General features: G+C 36.6%; 2 pseudogenes; one reads left to right on the forward strand and one right to left on the reverse strand.

Annotated features, from left to right (window-relative positions):
- The first annotated feature begins 5,860 nt into the window (after positions 1-5,860).
- LOC143544506 (receptor-like protein EIX2) lies at positions 5,861-8,678 on the forward strand (annotated as a pseudogene).
- A 7,559-nt stretch (positions 8,679-16,237) lies between these two features.
- Positions 16,238-16,338, reverse strand: LOC143544509 (small nucleolar RNA R71; annotated as a pseudogene).
- Between the last annotated feature and the right edge of the window lie 735 nt (positions 16,339-17,073).

The following is a 17,073-nucleotide window of genomic DNA, read 5'->3' on the forward strand; positions in this document are numbered from 1 at the left end:
TTGCCTCCATTTGTAATGGTGGGGAGTTTTAAAAATATAGGGGTGTCGGAGTTATGTCAAAGAATGTAAGAACTCTCCTCCATTCTTAATGGCGAGGACTACAAAAGTATCTCCCCTCCCTTTCTAACGGAGGGGAGTCTGGAAAAGTTATCTCCCCTCCATTTGTAACGGCAGGAAGTTTGCAAAAGGAGGAGAATCTTTTTAATTTAAATTTAAATTAATCTTACAAAAGTTCATGGCTCAAGATTTTAAAAGCTGAAAATTTAAAAACAATATTACAAAACAGTTTTTTGTAAACTTCGTGTGTATTTCTTTAGTCGCCACACGTGATTTTCTTAACTAACTTTTTTCTTGACTAATTTCTTTTACGTGAGTACTTTGCAACGCATGAAACGATGTTTTAAAATGAGGTTCATACATGAGATATATCTATCTTCAAAGCAGGTGGTTCAAGATTTTGATGGCTGAAATTTAAAAACAATATTACAAAATAGTTTTGCAGAACTTCAAATTTTAAAGTAGCATCAGTACCCAAAACTTTTGTATAAAAAAACATTTTGTAGACTCTCCGCCGTTACAAATGGAGGGGAGATAACTTTTCTAGACTCCCCTCCGTTAGAAAGGGAGGGGAGATACTTTTGCAGTCACCACCATTAAGAATGGCGGGGAGTTCTTACATTCTCTGGCGTAACTCCGACACCCCTATATTTTTAAAACTCCCCGCCATTACAAATGGAGGCAACCCCCCTTTTGATATAAATATTTTTCCAGCCCCCCAAGTGATTAATCCTTGTCATTTAGCCCCCCTTTCAAAAAAAAATCTAACCGCCATAACCAAGCCGATTTTAATCAATAACCGAGATAACCAATGGGCCGGTTCAATGAATTTTTGAAAACCGTCAAATACGGGTCGGTTTTGGTTAAAGATAATTCCAAACCCATCATAACCGAACCGACCCATTTATTTAACCAACAATATGTTTGGGATTAACTTTCACAAAACATATTGTCGGATTGTACCATTTTTATGTTTTCGATTCAACGTTAGTTATTGAATTAACTTGAATTTCATTGATGGATCATATAAAGTCGTTTTTTTAAATATTTAGTACTAAAGCTACCGAATATATATTTTGTTGAATTATATAATGTCGTGTTTTTTAATATCTGATACCAAACTTTTAGGCTCAATTTACGGTTAACCGACCAATAACCGACTCTCTATAAACATCAAAAGTCAAAACTGATAACTGAAACCGCCATAACGGATCGGTTATGGTTATGGTTATACATTAACCGACATATCGGTTATGGTTTTGGATTTAACCTAAAACCGCCCCAAACCGACCCATGCTCACCCCTAGTCCAAACTATGCCAATTTGTTATTGCCATTTTAATATGACAAAAAAAGAAAAACAAAACAAAACAAAAACAAACAGTTTAGGTTATTATAAAAAAGAAATAAATAAATATGCTAAGCGGGTCAACTTGTGAACCAGCCGGGTTTGACCCGAAACTGACCTGAACACTTTAGACAAACCCAGCCCGTGAATCTCATGTTACTTTCGTGTACATTTAACCCGTTTATTACAGCCCACCCAACCTGTTTAGAAGTTTATTATGACCCGTCAACCCATTTAACTCGCTTAGATAAATGGGTTAAACGGGCCGTGCTTGGGTTACACAAATTTAAACATGTCTGGGTTAGTGGGCTAGAGTTGATGTCTTTGATACGAATAAATAAATGGGTCATGTTCAGGTTTTAACAATTCAACCTGCTAACCAGACACCCCACCTATAGGTAACAGTTTGTGGTGCTTTTTCTATAAAAGTTGTAGAAGAACAGAAAAAAAGATACCCTGGGTTTTCCATATTCTGTTCTACCTGCAAAGTCAATATTAATTAAATAAATGAAAATAACTTCAGCTTATTCTGAATCAAACATACCGATATGCACGTTGGATTAATCAATCATCAGGATTTATAATTTATAAAACTAAACTTTCTAATGAAATTCATTTTAGTTAAACGATAAAGATGTAAAATTGTTACAAGTGATAAAGATGGTTCATAATACTTATACATAAATGCATATTTTCCTAAAATAAAAAACTAAATGAATAAATGGTCAGTTTACAACAGCTTATGAGCACCCCTAGTCACATTATGCTAGAACGGTTTTTAGCATAACCATTACTAACTAAATAATAATAAAGGCATGAACTTACATTAGACAATTTAACATTTTGGGGCTACTCCTTTATCAACACGATATTCACGTTTAACAAGATAATCGGGTTTTTTAATCACAGGGAAAACCCCACCTCCAATTCTCAGCATCCACAAAAACCTACATAAAAACATTATGAACAAATATATAATTGCCATATGCACAAGCGGGAAGGTGACTAGTTGTTGAATATAGAGGTGACCATTTTAACCCGTTAAAAGTCAGCTAAAACAGTAACAAGTCAACTGGGCCAATATACTCATTTTTTGAGATAATAGATTCTTATTGTAATATATTAAGAACGGTGGTTTGCCATCATAATCAACACCTTAATTATTCAAAAATACTTCTAAAAGACAGAACAAGAGAGTTTTTGTGAGTGGACCCGTTATGAAAATTCGGTTTTGGTTTTCTTATTTTGTTTTCGGTTTCCACAATGGGTTTAGTTTTACAATTTGGGCCTGAAACTAATAGGCTGAAAAATATGGCCCAAAATAATAATTTTGAACCTTTTTTTATCAATAATTGATTATTACATATTTAAATCTACCAAAAAGGATAAAAATGGCTCTACCTCCTCAAATATCTCCAAAAATATATTGTTGTATCTTTATTTTTATAATTTTTAATTAATAATAATCTTTTATTTGTTATGTTTTTTTTTGTATGTTTATATGTTTCGTTTTTTTAAAAAATCTCAGTGTAATTTCAAAGGAATACAACAAATAAGGTCAATTAACTGTATAACTGTTTATATTTAAATCGTTGTAATTGTGCGATGACTTTGTATTAACGGTGCATGCTAAGTATATTGTTAAATTTGTATTTTGATTATTTATTAAATATTTAATTGTAGTTAGTTACACATGTAATACACGGGTCTCAAGCTAGTATTATATAAACACATTAGTTATAAAATTTAAAATCACACAACCAGTTTCCTAGTGGCAGAGCCACATTGAGTCAACCAGGTTCGGCCGAACCCGGTTTTTTTCGGTTTTATATATAGCCTATAGTATCTAATTAACGAGCGAACCCATTCTTTTTCAGCGAGCGAACTCAGTATCATTTAAATAAAAAACATTCGAACCCACTAATTATGAAAATTTTAGTTAAAACTTTTTTAGTAATAACTATTTCTTTTATAAAATATAAAAAGCTTAAAAAACTATAAAAATGAATAACAACCATCATAAATGGGCCAATAATAATCCATATATATAATAAAAAAAATCCGAAAATAATTAATGGATTTGGTCAATAAGCCCAACACAATTGACATTTAAACATACTTATTCACATTTTTAAGCATAATACCTAAATAAAAATTAAATAAAAAAACAAAAACAATGACCGGCCAATTTCTGTTTCTATCGACCTGATGTTTGCGTCCTTCATCTCATCACCTTCGCTAGTTCGCCTCAAGGCTTCAACCATTGCCTCACGGCCTTAGCACTCACCTGTCGGACTTCAACCAGATAACAACGACAGGCCGACTCTTTCTTTTTTATTTAATATGACTTTTGTTTTTTTTAATGTTAATGATGTATACTTTTTTTGGTATGATAGTGATATTGCATTTTATTTATTTGACCGAATGACCGACCCGATCCATCCGAGCCCAAAAATTTTGACGCCGAAAAAGAATCAAGCACCAAAATTCCCAAATCCATAGGAAAAAATTCCTGGCTCTGCCATTGCAGATTCCCTAACTATACCAGAGTCGATCAAGTGGGTCAACTAACTAAATTTAAATGGGTTTGGGCCTAAAATATTTGTTGTGTTCATTCTATTAGTTCGGTTCACTAAATTGGTCCGGTCTAAGTATTATGGGCAACTTGAACAATATGGGCCGGTTGAATCTATTGTAATTCGGTTATTTAGGCCTAGCCTACGTATAATGTCTAAGTGCTAATGGGTCTAGTTTTATACTTTTATTCATATACAATATTTCCATTAACTGTTTAAGAGTTGGTGGGTCAAGCCTACTACAATCCATTATGCCTGAATTTCCATAAATCGTTAAGAATATCGGTTACTCTTAACCTTTCTAAAACAATTCAACTAGAAAAGAGTTTTAAATAAATTTATTGATTGTTTATTGGATTACATCGAAAAAGTTTCGGACCCTACGTTTAGGGTTGTTACACTACATAACCTTGTTATTTCTTTTATAAAAGAAAAATGAAAGAAAAAGTAAGAATAGCATACAACAAATATGTATGTGAAGACTTGTGAATCCTTAAGTTCTACTTTGGGCCAGATTTTCTATTTGTTGATTAATTTGTCAAATCTTTAAACTCGGACCAGGCTTGTTGAACCGGGAACCGTCTTGCTCATAGGGCCGGTTTATACACATTTGAACCCTTTTGGGTTGAACTGGGTTCCACCGGAGAACCACTGGCCATTTGAACCGGATGTAGAAGACAATGTTTGTAGAATGGCATGTCTCTAACCCAGTTTTGCGCTGTTTTTTTCTGTTGTGAAACCTAAAATTCTCTTTGCTTCTTTTAAAATTTTTTTAAAACATCTGTTGGTTCTTTGTGTTTTTTGTTTAAAATTTTTTCTTGTTTTCTAAAATAGCAAGTGATATTTCTTGTAATGTATGTTTTAAGCTCCATGAATATTGAAACTTTATTATATTTATTTATATTTTTGTAATTTTGTATATATATTATTGATGATGTGATCTGGTTTTGACATCCGGTCCAACCTGTGACTTGATAAATCGGCATGTGTAAGACCAAATTAGGCGAGCTCGGGTCATGTGTAAGACCAAATTAGGGTCGGAACTAGTCGATACAAAAAGGGTTAATTTAGTTTTGTTCGTGTCGGTACAGTTTGAGTCGAAAGGGGTCAAGTCAGAACATGTTTCAGATTAGAACAATGTCGGGTCGAAACGAGATTCGGATCAAAACATGTTGGTTTAAAAATTCATCTATTTGAAATTATTGTATATTTCAGTTTTGCTTCTTGATTTTTGCCACCGGTTACACACGTACCGCCTTTGCACAAATTACATGTCTACATTCGGGTTATGTGTGCACTGTCATCAGGTGAATCATGTACCAACATGTGGTTGATGTTAGGTTGTGCGCCCACCCTACCGCATCACGCGAGTACACAACTAGTTTTATTAAAGCTTCAGCTACTCTGTCAAACACCTAAATATATCTAAAAAGCTACATCTACAAGCTATCAGCTTCCAGCTAACAGCTACCAACTAGTTTTGCCAAACATACCCTCAATAATTTGATTAAATAAAAAAAATAGTTGAGTATATAGGCTGCCTGTATTATATGGCTTGCTCTTTCTTTCTTTTTGACCTTTTTTGTTTGCGTTTTCACATTGCCAAGACTTTTATGTCACTTCAGAAGTCTAATTTGGGACAGTTAATTCATTTATTCAAAGGATGAAGTTGAATATATATTTGTTTTTGAAACGAAAAGTTGAATATATTTCAACTTGTAAGATACCTAATAAGATGACCTAAACCATCCAAACAGGAAAACCCCACTAGGTTGACTACATTTTGAGGCCTAAAAATCTTGATAGTGTATAAAGCTTGATATATAGCTTATATTTCTTGATATATCAGATAAGAGATAACCAACACGTCTTGAAACATGATGAGAAATAATATTTGGCATCGATATCTGCATCTTGTTTGGTCACTTTTGTTGCTATCGTTTAACACTACAACTACAGAAGGAGCTCGTAATAACAAGTGCATCGATAAGGAGAGACATTCTCTTCTTGATTTCAAAGCATACATTCAGCAAGACCCCAATGGATATCTCTCTACATGGACAACTGAAGAAAAAGAAGCAACCAGTGATTGTTGTGAATGGTTTGGAGTCACGTGCAACAACCAAACAGGACACATCACAAGCCTTTTCTTGCGTTATGGAGATCTTGAAGGTAAGATTAGCCCTTCACTGCTAAACTTAAGCCACTTGAGTGATCTTGACCTTTCCTACAATTATTTTCATGGAACCATCCCAAGGTTAATTGGTTCCTTAACTGAACTAAGGTCTCTTGTCCTTGCCAACAATTCTTTTCATGGAACCATTCCCAAGTCCATTGGTTCCTTGACCGAATTATCGTTTCTTGACCTTTCGTACAATCATTTTCATGGAACCATTCCTAGATCAATTGGTTCATTGACCAAGTTGCAATACCTTTACCTTTCCAATAGTTCTCTTCTAAATGGAACGATTCCCCAAGCGCTTGGAAAGCTCACAAACTTAAAATTTCTTTAAATGGATGGTAATTCTTTGTCTAGAGCAGATAATTGGGTAAATGTGATTCTAAGTTTTCAAAAACTGTCATATTTAAGTTTAGATGGTTGTGACTTGTCGCGGGTCATGCGTCCATATACTCCATCTGTCAACTTGTCTTCATCTATTGTTAGCCTTAATCTTAGAAACAACAATCTCAACTCATCCATGTATGTTTGGTTGTTCCGGTTAACTAGCAATAGACTTGAAGAGCTTGATTTATCTGGCAACAAGTTAAATGGGATTCCCAAATATCTTGGAAATCTATTTAGTTTGAAATATTTATACCTTAATGAAAACTCAATGCTTATCAACTTTCCTGATTTCTTGAAAAGATTGTCTGGATGCACATCTGTTACTTTACAACGGTTGACGGCTTCAAGTAGCCAATTCATAGGGTCATTGTCTGATAGCATCCAAAATTTTTCATCCTTACAGTATTTGTCCCTTTCTAATAATCAGCTAAATGGCACTGTAAGTAAAGAGGTATGGGAGCTACCAAAGCTTATATTGTTAGACGTATCTTCAAACGCTCTTAAGGGTGTCATATCTGAAAACATTGGGAGGTCACACATTGTGGGTATATATCTTTCAAACAACTCATTCAAAGTATTTCCCCATGAAGCTCACATGTCAAGCCTTTCGTTTGTAGAAGTAATTGACTTGAGCTCCTGCAAGCTAGGCCCTCAATTCCCTAAATGGATTCAAAAACTAAAAAAACTTAGCTATCTTGATATTTCCAATACCACAATTTCTGACACAATTCCTCGTGAGTTTTGGAGCACGTGGCCTTCTCAATTAGTATATTTGAATCTCTCTTCAAGCAACATTACCGGAAAAGTAACAGATTTGTTGTCAAATTTTGACCCTAAATTTTCAATAATAGATTTGAGCTCAAACAACTTTTATGGTCCTATACAGAATGTTTCTTCCACGTTGGAAACGTTGGATCTTTCAAGAAACAAATTCTACGGCAAGATCACCTTTTTGTGCCAAATTGTTGACGGGCTTTTATCCTTTCTTGATACAATTTATTAACCGGAGAGATTCCTGATTGTTTGTGGCGTTTCAAAAAACTTATGTTCTTAATCTAGGACAAAACAATTTGTGTGGAAGGCTTCCCACCTCTATTGAGTATTTGATAAATCTCGAGGTCTTGTCTTTATACAACAACAACTTTTCAGGAGAACTGCCAGCTTCTCTAAAGCGTTGCACCAAATTAACATTTTTGGAATTGGGGGAAAACGAGTTTTCTGGTTACATGCCTGGTTGGATTGGGGAAAATTTTTCGAGCTTGTATGCCCTTAGACTGACATCAAATAATTTCTTTGGAATGATCCCTATACAATTATGTCAATTAGTAAATCTACAAATTCTAGACTTGTCTATGAACAATGTCTATGGAACCATCCCTTCATGTCTCACTAATCTCACTTCCTTGGTTCAAAATAGATTCTCGTCACATCAAAATGTTCATCGTCTTATATTTAACATTACCCACAGCAGTGAGTATGTTGACTATGCAATAATCAAGTGGCAAGGAAGTGCACGTGAATTTAGTCGCACCCTAGGACTGGTGAAGAGCATCGATTTATCAAGCAACAATCTCACTGGAAAGATTCCATATGACCTAACCAATCTCCATGAATTAATTGCACAAAACTTGTCAATGAACTCTCTAGTTGGAGAGATTCCCCCAGAAATTAGTGAGATGAAAGGACTTCAAATTTTGGATCTGTCTAGAAATAAGTTTTCAGGAGGAATACCATCAAGCATTTCTAAGATGACTTCATTAAATTATCTAGACGTGTCCTATAATAATTTGTCAGGGAGAATTCCAATCAGCACTCAACTCCAGTCTTTTGAACCTTCAAGGTATACGGGAAATATAGGATTATGTGGAGATCCTTTGCCCAAAGTTTGTCCTGGAGATAAAGCGGTAGATGCTCCACTCATCATTGGTGAAAGTGAGGATGAAGGGGTATACATAGATGATCTTGAAAGAGGGTTTTATATTAGTGGGGCCATTGGTTTTGCTATTGGCTTTTGGATAGTGTGTGGTTTTCTACTTGTCTACCGTCGTGGGAGACATGCTTTCTTTCAATTTATGAATAGCTTGGAAAATTGGGTTTATATAAAGGTTATGGTGCCTATTGCCAAATGGTAAGAGGTCACATGCATGTCGATACTTTTGGTACTTTAAGATATAAAATAACAGAATGCTTGTATCAAAAAAGACACATCATGTGTAGTTAATGTCATAGTGTGTGTGGTCATGGTTGATAATTTGTTTTGTTAAACTGGTTATCAAAGAGCCGTAACCCATTATAAAAAACCTAGTAATTATAGTTAGCTCCAAAATAGATTAAAACAACTAAATTGTAAAATTATCTTTTCTCCAACTTTCATATTCATGCATCTCCCCCCCCCCCCCCCACCCCGCTGATAACATAGGTTGGGGTGTGACAACCACCACCCAACCCCACACACACGCATACCACCCCCACCTCCTTAATTCACGCATTCCCTTTTATATGGGTCTTTTACGGTTCCTTTGGTAAACGATAATAGAATGGGCGAACAAATGAAATAGATCATTTTTACTTCATTGCCTTATTTGGTCAATTATGAGAATGAAACAAATCATTACTTTGTGTTATTTCGTAAACAAAAAAAAGAATAAAGTGTAAAAATCATCCATAAGATTTGATCAATTATGCAATTTTCGTTCAAAAAGTTTATTTTGTGCAATTAGACCATTGAGGTTTTCCATTTCTTATCAATTACGTCCAAATCATTAACTCCATTAAATTTCATCGTTAAGTCAGTGATAACAATGACATTTTACCTATATTTATTTATTTATTTCTTAAATAATAATATACGTAATTAACCCCAACTCCCCAACCAACCCCTTTCTTCCCACGCCCTTGCCGGCCACACTCCGTACACTGCCTCCATTCCTCCGGCAACCAAACCCCATTTCTTGCTTTTCATTTCTTCCTTTAAGCCTCTATGAACACCGGTAGGCGGTAACACAGGTAGCTTTCAATCATCTAGCGGCGGTGCCAGTGGTGGCTGCAATAAGATTCAAGAACTTAATCTCATAATTTGACCGATCTAAGAGCTTGAACCGATATGACCGGGTATTGAAAAATCGGGTATTGGAAATACCCGGGCCGGGTTCGGGTCCGGGAATTGTCTTTAAAAACCATACCCTATGCATCAGGTTCGGGTCAGGTATAAAACCGGGTATTTGAATACCCTATTTCCGGGTACTGAATAAACCCTATTTTCAGGTTTTTTTGGGGTTTTCTTTGGCTTTTTCCCGGGTATTTTTCGGTATAGATTGGATTTTTTAAGAGGTTGCACTTTTTAGGGGTATTTTCGGGTATTTTTTAGGTAATTTCGGATATAAATATCGGGTATTTGAAAAACCCGGTTACGGGTATTGGAGAAACCCGGTTCCGGTTTTGGGTATTACCGGGTATAAATCGGGTCCGGTTCCGGGTACAGGTTTTGGTACTGGAATGCATACTTTATCCGTACCCTACGGGTAGGGTCGGGTATCAAAAACCCGGGTATTAAAAAAACCGGTTCCTGGTATTTTTTTCGGGTCCGGTTTCGGCTTCGGGTTTTTTGTGCACCTCTAGTTGCGTAGCCCAACCCGTTGAAGTTTCTTGAAATTTTAGAATACTTCCTCAAGCCCAATGACCTAAACTTATGATTATTGATTAGGTTTTAGGCAAGCCACGTTCTACACTTTTTGTTTCACGAAACGCCGATATAATCTCCATTAAACATCCAGTCTCTGTGTTTCCATCCCGTGTGCTTCAATTTCATGGATCGGATTACAAGAACGACGATGATTAAGTCAAGCTCACAGTGTTCTGTTCTGGTTCTATTCTTGTCTAAACAAATTCCAGTTCTTCGGCTCCATCTTTTATGGATTCTTTTTCCAAATTCTACTTTTCCAACACCAATCTAATGGTTCTTATTTAAAAGGTTTAATTCAATGGATCAGATTAAGTGTTGTTTTGGTTAAACATGGCCCACCAATTTTATATTTTTCTCTTTCCACTTCGTGGCCAGAAGTCTGGGCGTTGCCTCGCACCGTCAACCACGACTGCATGTTATGGTGGTCTATGGCGTGGTTTGCTGATCTGGCAATCAGTTCATGCCATAAGTGCGATGATAACACATACTTTAAGAACCTGTGTAAACGCTTATTGTTACGCTCTTCGATTAATATTTTAAAGTAAGTTCGTTTGTTTTATATATTGTAGCAACTTGATTTATATTGAAAATAATTGTCACAAAAATTTTACTCGAAGAATTATTGATAATATCGCAGTAGTGAACCGCGTATTAGAACTAATATGTTAAATCTACACGTTAGTCTCACATATTTATTTTTAATAAGTTTGTTTAATTTAATATAATTTATTAGTAATAATTAATATCAACTTTCCCATTTGATCCATTGTTATTTAAAATATAAAAAATATCATACGTTATAACATCATGGACTTTTCATGTAATGATTTTAAGATCTGCAAAGGCTGTTGATAAATTGAAGATAGAATGTTGATTTCGAGATGATTTGGATAGTGCCGCAACGATTAATTCAGAATTCGTGTAGGTTCCGAAACCGGATCTAACAACAATATTCTTGGATCAATCTCTCTAGTGTTAGCGGAAATCATACTAAAAGAACCGAGATCTCGGATCTTGTTTGAAGCTTAGTTATTTCGGATAAGAGGTAGAAGAGAGAATTTTGTAGTTGTTGGGAGGATAAGATTATGATTTTTGCAAAAAGGTTGTGTGTGTATGAGTGTCTTGCATATTTATAGTGCAAGCCTCATGCACTAATATTATTTTCTTAGGCCCAAATGGGCTTTGTTTACATATAGCCTGTAAGGCCCCGAACCCCGGGAACCCCACAGTTGGTAATCATTCAGAACGCTTGTAAAATAATTAAGCTTAAAAAAAATTCTTTTCATTAAAACCAACATCTCAGAGTATAATTCAGCGGAAAACATAAATAATAAAATAAGTTCCCAAACCCGGGAATTTTGCCCGAAATCAACATAGTTATCTTTAAATAAAAACGTTTAAAAATAAATGTTTAATAATGAAACTTCAATTCCCGTATGCCCTTCACCGTCCAAGTAGCTTCGTGCACGTCCAAGCGATAAGGCATCCTCTTCCTAACCTGAAACTCACACTAACATGCACACAAAGTCAGCTTGAGCTGAGTGAGTTCAAGTTTTAAGTAAATAATATCATTAAATAATAGTTATGATAGTCATACCAAAAGTTTTAAAGCGTAAAAGGGTACATTCATCAAATCATCATTACCGAACTAAACATCCTCATACATACATATACAAAATGTATATGTAAACATCATTTCAATTACATCTCTATATATATCACAGTATATATATATAACATCCACGTATAACATCAGGGTCGAGCAAACGTACAACCCAAACACGTAACATCAGTGCATGCAAACACAAAGTAGGCATACACAACATCAGTAGTCGAAACGACTACAACGTTGCCCGATATAGGCCAAGAAATAATGTATATACATATATATATATATATATATATTTAACATCCCAAGGTCTACCATATACTAGCAGACCTATATAAACTCATTTAAAAACTTTCATCATGTAAGAAAACATTTAGGTGTGCATGCTAGCCCAAAAGTAAAAAGAGTAAAAAGGGCATCATGAGCTCACCTGAAATCAATCGAACACCTGCAACGAGCGAGGAGAATCCTAAGTACACGATCATAAGCAAGGGCCTGTAAATTATACACAACACATTACTAGACTGGACCGTAAAAACACTCTTGTCTAATGGGCCGTTCAAGCCCAACACTCTGGCCCAAGGCCCAACAACTTGGCCCAAGGCCGAACACTTGGCCCGAGGCCGAACACTTGGCCCGAGGCCGAACAACTTGGCCCGAGGCCCAACAACTTGGCCCAAGGCCTAACACTTGGCCCGAGGCCCAACAACTTGGCCCAAGGCCCAAGAACAATCAAATCGGGTCGAATGCGCGTGTAATAAACCTTAAAACCATTTATTAATGAATCAACCCCGAATGGACCAAATTTCATTTTAAATCTTTTCATTCATCAAGATTATGTCACCCGAGTTGATAGGGTTGACGGTTCCTTTTTACAACTCTTACTTTAACGTTTAAATGAAAATTCGCGCACCGCCGACTCGATTGACGAAGCACTAACCACAACAGCCCCGAGCATCAAAAAATTAATTTTTCCACACTGAGGTAAAGTAATTGGGTTTGGGTTGGGCCTCGGGCCAAGTTGTTGGGCCTTGTGCCAAGTTGTTGGGCCTCGGGCCAAGTTGTTGGGCCTCGGGCCAAGTGTTGGACCTCGGGCCAAGTGTTGGACCTTGGGACAAGTTGTTGGGCCTTGGGCCAAATTGTTGGGCCTTGGACCAAAGTGTTGGGCTTGAACGGCCCATTAGGCAAGAGTGTTCTTACGGTCTAGTTTAGTAACGCGTTGTGTAAAATTTACAAGCCCTTGCTTGTGATTGTGCACTTAGGGATTTCCTAGCTCGTTGCAGGTGTTCGATTGATTTCAGGTGAGTTCATGATGCCCTTTTTACTCTTTTAACTTTTTGGCTAGCATGCACACCTAAGTGTTTTCTTACTGGATGAAATGTTCTAAACAGCTTTATATAGGCTTGCTAGAATAGGGTAGGCCTTGGAATGTTAATATATATACATATATATAAATTATTGTTTGGCCTCTATTTGGTGAATGTTGTAGTCGTTTCGACTACTAAATGTTGTGCATGCCTACTTTGTGTTTGCATGCGCTGAATGTTACGTGTTTGGGTTGTACGTTTGCTCGACCCTGAATGTTATACGTGAATGTTATATATATATATATATGTTGTTATATATATAGATGTATTTAAAGGATGTTTACATATGTATGAGAATGTCTAGTCTTCGGTAATGATGACTTAATGAATGTCCTCTTTTATTTTTTTAAAACTTTTGGTATGATTATCATAATTTCCATTACTGATAATAGTTATTAAAAACTTGAACTCACTCAGCTCAAGCTGACTTTGTGTGCATGTTAGTGTGAGTTTCAGGTTAGGAAGACGATGCCTTATATCGCTTGGACGTGCACGGAGATACTTGGACGGTGAAGGGCATACTGGAATGAAGAATTGTTTATGAACATTTTATTTCAAAAGACTTATAAAAGTTATACTTAATTTGGTTTTGGGCAAAATTCCCGGGTTTCGGGAACTTATTTCATTTTTCATGTTTTTCGCTAAATTGACACTCTGATATGTTTGTTTTAATGGAAGAAACGTTTTTCAAGTTCAACTATTTCATTAAGTATTTTGAATGAATACCAACTGTGGGGCTCCCGGGATTCGGGGCTTTACACAACAACCAAGAATTGATTAAGAAAAATGGAATTTTGAACTAGGTCTACCGTAGCTTACGATAGCCACCGTAAGCTACGCTAGGGGTCTGCCGTGAAAAGCCACCGTAAACAGACACTTTCCACCATAAGAACTTCAGGGCTACCGTAGCTTACGGTAGCCACCGTAGCTTACTGTAGCCTCAGCATTTTAATGTCGGTTACAACTCGAAAAATGGGTTTTAAAGGACTTTTGGATTCCATTCTTGGAGATTCCGAACTAGACAATTGGTGTGGTTGATTTTGGTGCCTTGGAACAATATTTTGGGTGTTTCTAATTGAAGATTAACATCATAATCTTGGATTACTTAGGATTAAACTTGGTATGATGATTTCAATTATGTGTGGCTATAATTTCTAGTATTTCTCTTGGTTGTAAGGTTATTGCAATACTCTTTTTGTTTATTGTTCTTGCACTTGGATTGATTATCGAATCGTTTAGATTAATATAATCACGTTGTTTGTTTGATTGTTTGTAATTTGTCATATCGTTTAACCTAGTTTCGTTCTATACGTTCTTCGTGTTGTTGACAATCGAGATTTAGTAGAAGAAATTAAGGTTAAGATTATATTGATTGATTACCAAGTAATGACCTTGCATTCTAGGAATCCGAGTACTTAGTTCTTGATTAATCACAAACAATTACACTTACACGAAATTAATATATGATGATTTATTCATTGAACTTAAACAAAAGAGTTAAGTAATAACCGAACTCCAATAGGAATGCTCATTTAATCAATTGTTTACAACCTTCGTTTCGTTTATTTAGTTTATAAAATCAAATCAAAACCAACTTGAGAATTATTTTTTTGTCATTTACATTTATAACAGATAATTTTTGAGCTACTCTATTAACACATATTCCACAAACTCCTCGTGTTCGACACCCACTTACCGCTATCTAGTTAGTTGTAATTGGTTTATTTTTGTGCGAGTCTTCGACCTCGTGTCAAATTTTGGCGCCGTTGCCGGGGAGTAGTGAGCAACGTGTGTTAGTTTTGTAGTTTTTGTTTAATTGTTATTGTCATTTTTCCGCGGGTTGTGCTAGTGTGCAGGTACTTACAGGTATATGCATACATGACGCTCTCGGTCTTCATCACCGTTAGTGTTTGATCCTGAAATCGAGAGAACCTTTCGTCAGAACCGGATTCTACAAAGGGAAAACAACATTATTGGGTCACCAAGAACACAAGGTCGAACAACTGACACCACAATCATGGCTTCGGAACAAACTGTACCGCCAATGCCACCACCCATAAATTCTGAAAACCCATCATCCACTGAACCCATTACTACCACAACCTCTACAAATGTACCAACTTCAACCGTGTTTAGTTTTCAATCACCACCTAACCTTCCACCCTTGACCACTTTCATGCCTATGCAAGGACAATCATCAAACTCACCACAACAATCATCTTTCCAATCTCAACAAAACCCACATTAGCAACAACCATACACATTTACCCAAGACCCACCCTAACTCATATTCCATCGGGTCAAAGATCGGGCCTGCATTTGTTTGGTGGGCCACGGTATGGTGATGGTAGTGAAAGGTATGAAGAATTTGAAGAAGGATATGTAAGTGGAGTTGATGGGAGTCAATTGAGGGTGCAAGGGCAATTCGGGTATGGACCCGAACTCCAACCGCAACAACAAGTGCAACAATGGGGTGGACCTCCAATTATTCAAGAACAACCGCAACAACCACAACCATTACAACAAGTTCCTCAACAACCCCAATACCAACAACCAAATCCTTAACCGCAATTTCAACAAAATGTGCAACAAATGCCCGTTTACCGGCAAATGGGCCAACCGAGAGTACCATTGTGGGTACCAAGACGTCATGCAAGAAAGATGGTAAGGGGAATTGAAGCTCACTTTAGACCGGTAATCACTAATAACCCATCTCCGGTGGTTATTCCTCAAAACCAAAATGGAAGAACGTTTGAGGTGAGAACCAATGCACTCCAAAGTTTACCAAAGTATAAGGGTCTAGCAACGGAAGAATCTTATTTTCATTTGGAGGCATATGACTCTATTTGCAACACGATTGGGGGTCAAGGGTTCTCACCGGATGAGGTTAAGTTGGTTTTATTTCAATTTTCGTTGGAGGATAAGGCAAAGAGATGGTTTTACACTTTGCCTTCCGCATCAATTTATACTTGGGCCGAGATGCAACAAAGGTTCTTAGAAGAGTTTTACACGGCCCAAAAGACTAATGATGCGAGACGAAGTTTGAGGTCTTTCCAACAACAATCGGGTGAAATGTTTCATGAAGCATTCGAGAGGTTCAACATGATGATCAAGAATTGTCCTCATCATGGTATAGCTCTTTGGGAGTTGTTGAATGCTTTTCATGAAGGGTTGAATGCGGAAGATGAAAGGGATTTGATGTCAATCACAAGCGGTACGTTCGGTACCAATTATGAACAAGAAGATTGGGCATTGTTGGAACAAATGTCGGTCACATCAAAGAGAAAGGCTCAAACTGCAAGAAGAGCAAGGCCAGAAATTGGAAAACCGCAAGTCCATGCCGTAGAAGATGTAGGAGTACAAACCACTAACCAAAGAATTGATGTTTGTACAAATTGCAATGAGTTGGGTCATGCAGCGGATGTGTGTACGGTGGGACAAGCACAAGTAGAGAACTGCACTTCAAGGTCAAGGGGGAGGTGGTCAAAATTATAACATGAATTCAAACACTTACCACCCTGGGTTGAAAAATCATCCCAATTTTCGTTATGGGAATCCAGCTACTCAATCTAATCCGAAATTCCAAGGGAATCAAGGAAATTATGTTCCACGCCAACAATACAACAATCAAGGCTTTCAAAGTCAATTTCAACAAACGGGCAGTGGTCAAAGTAGGTGTTCGGGTCAAAGTTCTTCAACTGGGAATGAAGTCATGGATATGCTTAGGATGATACAACAAGACATGCGAAGGAGAAATCAACTTGATGAAGTGCACATGAAAAATGATGAAGTCCGTGACAAAGCCATTCAATCGTTGACCACTCAAATGGATCAACTTGCAACCGATGTTGAGAATTTGAAGAAAAACA

Source organism: Bidens hawaiensis, unplaced genomic scaffold (genome assembly GCF_021521415.1).
Source record: "Bidens hawaiensis isolate Kalapana, Puna unplaced genomic scaffold, B.hawaiensis_p1.1 tig00013590_1, whole genome shotgun sequence".
Taxonomy (NCBI): domain Eukaryota; kingdom Viridiplantae; phylum Streptophyta; class Magnoliopsida; order Asterales; family Asteraceae; genus Bidens; species Bidens hawaiensis.